The sequence below is a fragment of the Sinocyclocheilus anshuiensis genome, unplaced genomic scaffold, assembly GCF_001515605.1.
Source record: "Sinocyclocheilus anshuiensis isolate Anshui unplaced genomic scaffold, SAMN03320099.WGS_v1.1 scaffold1163, whole genome shotgun sequence".
Classification (NCBI taxonomy): Eukaryota; Metazoa; Chordata; class Actinopteri; order Cypriniformes; family Cyprinidae; genus Sinocyclocheilus; species Sinocyclocheilus anshuiensis.
The window spans coordinates 1,170,941-1,173,219 of NW_015544295.1; the positions used below are offsets into that span (position 1 = coordinate 1,170,941).

General features: G+C 36.0%; 1 protein-coding gene across 7 annotated transcripts in view; it reads left to right on the forward strand.

Moving 5' to 3' along the window:
• Positions 1-174: 174 nt before the first annotated feature.
• The window catches only part of LOC107698118 (fibroblast growth factor receptor 1-A), a 47,810-nt gene continuing 45,705 nt past the window's right edge, over positions 175-2,279 (forward strand). For 6 of the 7 annotated variants that reach the window (XM_016499041.1, XM_016499044.1, XM_016499045.1 and 3 more), the window contains exon 1: positions 175-851. The gene's annotated coding sequence lies outside the window, so the exon portion shown is untranslated. Of the gene's footprint in view, positions 852-1,602; positions 1,622-2,279 lie in introns of those variants that run through there. The other variant, XM_016499042.1, reaches the window with a different exon arrangement.

Genomic DNA, 2,279 nt, shown 5'->3' on the forward strand with positions numbered 1-2,279 from the left:
AATATAATATAATATAATATAATATAATATAATATAATATAATATAATATAATATAATAATGTTGTAGCTATATTTAAAATGTAGAATGTCATTGTTTTTCTTTTGAGCGAGGGATTTTTTAGGATTTTTAAGAGGGGCTCGGTGTGACAGGAACTACAATCCCAGGATGCACTGGGTGAGCTGTTTGGTAGTCCTGAGGTGTTAGTGATGGAGGGGGGTCAGGTCTTTCTGCCCACACTCCTCCATCCGTGAGTGCGGAATCCCGCTGTATCCTCTGAAGTGCTGGGGCAGGGCGACGACACGGACTATCTTCAAACCAGTAAAACGATACAAATGTAAACTTAGTTTCCGGAGGCTATAACAATTTATACAGAGGACCGCGAGTCGCGTTTGAACGTTTTGGTTAGTTTTGACTGTGAGAGGACTGCCGACCGAAGTAGAGATTGGGGTAAAAGTTTTTTTCTTTACATTCTTTTCGCACGAGTGCAAACAAAACCCGCACGGGTGGGATTTTCAGAAGAAAAACATACGAACTCGGTCGGAAATCGCTTCGTTGGGTCTGTAAATGAGTCTTAAACGTTATGTTACTTAACGAAATCATCTTGACGCGATCATGAGGACGAGCACGCGTCTCTGCTGAGCATTGGCACTCATTTCAAACGATTCTCGGACAAGTCCAAAGAAAAACTGAGTAACAGCCGAGTGATTTATTGAAAACCCAAAAGGCTATGACAGAGGAAGAAATGAGGAGTTGCGTCCAGTGACTATTTGGGAGCCTGCATTTTGTGAACTTCTGAATCAGATCTGGGATTGGCTCTTTTCAGAGAGGATTTGTTCCAGAAAGATAAAGGTGAGTAACGCCTGTAAATGGACTCTAGCATGTTCGTCTATAATAAAATACAAGTGCTTTGCTGTTTTATGGAATTTGAATAATAGGCTACTTACTAGTGTTTTTATAAAAACGCGTGTACACTATAAAAACACGCTTTTTGGGAAGAGTTAGATGACAGTTGAATTGAAACGCCTATAGTCTAGCCTACCATTTAGGTTATTTCATTTTCTTTTCTCTTCTTGTGCACACACTTTTTTGTGCCTTGAATCATTTTGATTTGTTAAATTAGTCTCTTTTAACCTTAAAAGAGACAATTTGTCTCTGTTAATACATTAATTAATAGTCTACATTTCTTGAAATGTATTTGAAATGTATAGAAAGTCATTTTGACTAGGCTATTTGTTTAAAAGAGACAATTTGTCTCTGTTAATACATTAATAAATAGTCTACATTTCTTGAAATTAATTTTAAATGTATAGAAAGTCATTTTGACTGGGCAATTTGTTTTAAATGTTAAAATTGCCTCTTACTGAGGCTGACTAGATTTTTCTCTAGGGTTTTCGTATGAGGACGCTGTGGAATCTCATTAGGCTAGCTTTCATCATCAGATGTCTCCATATCTTATCTGTTATGAGAACAAGTTGATGCGCGTGCCTGTACTGCCATGCTCGCTCTCAAATAACATCTCATATTTGAAGCCATCCAGTAGGCTACTGTACAACAAAAGCATTTTCTCAGCAACTTGAGCAAGAGTAGCATAAGACATTATATCTCTCCTGTAGATACAGGTAAATAAAACCTTTCATGTTTCACTTAGTGGCTTCTGCGGATAAAGTGTTTTGGTTTGTTCAGCTTATGTAACTGCTTTGAGCTAAAACATTTCTTAGTATTTTTTTACTAGCCAGAAATGGGACCTGACAGTTTCCTATCATTTTGAGTAGAAATTGCCCCTGCACTATTTTGTTTGTATTGTTATTTTGTTTATTTTTCATTATTGTTATTGTGTACATGCAATATTGGCCATCCATCTTGAGGTTTTGCAGATTCCATTTGCCAAAATAAATGCCTGAAGTTATCTTGATGTGAAAGGCAGGTTTGTTCTTGCAGTTGTTTATCTTCCCACAGTAAAGGACAAACAACTATACTATACTGAAGCATGAGTTTGGATGGCACTGTGGCAAAAGGGTAATTCATAAAAATCGTAAAAAGACGTTAGACACTTTAAATCCTGTAAGCATTTCAGTATTTTCAATGACAGAAAAAGACTCTCCAGCTGAAAGACATATTTATGTCCTTATTTGGGCAGCTAAAGAAATGTACCTTTCACAGAGATTAATATATATTTATTGTATTGTATTGCATTGTGTGTGTGTGTGTGTGTGTGTATATATATATATATATATATATATGTATGTATGTATGTATGTATGTATGTGTGTATATATA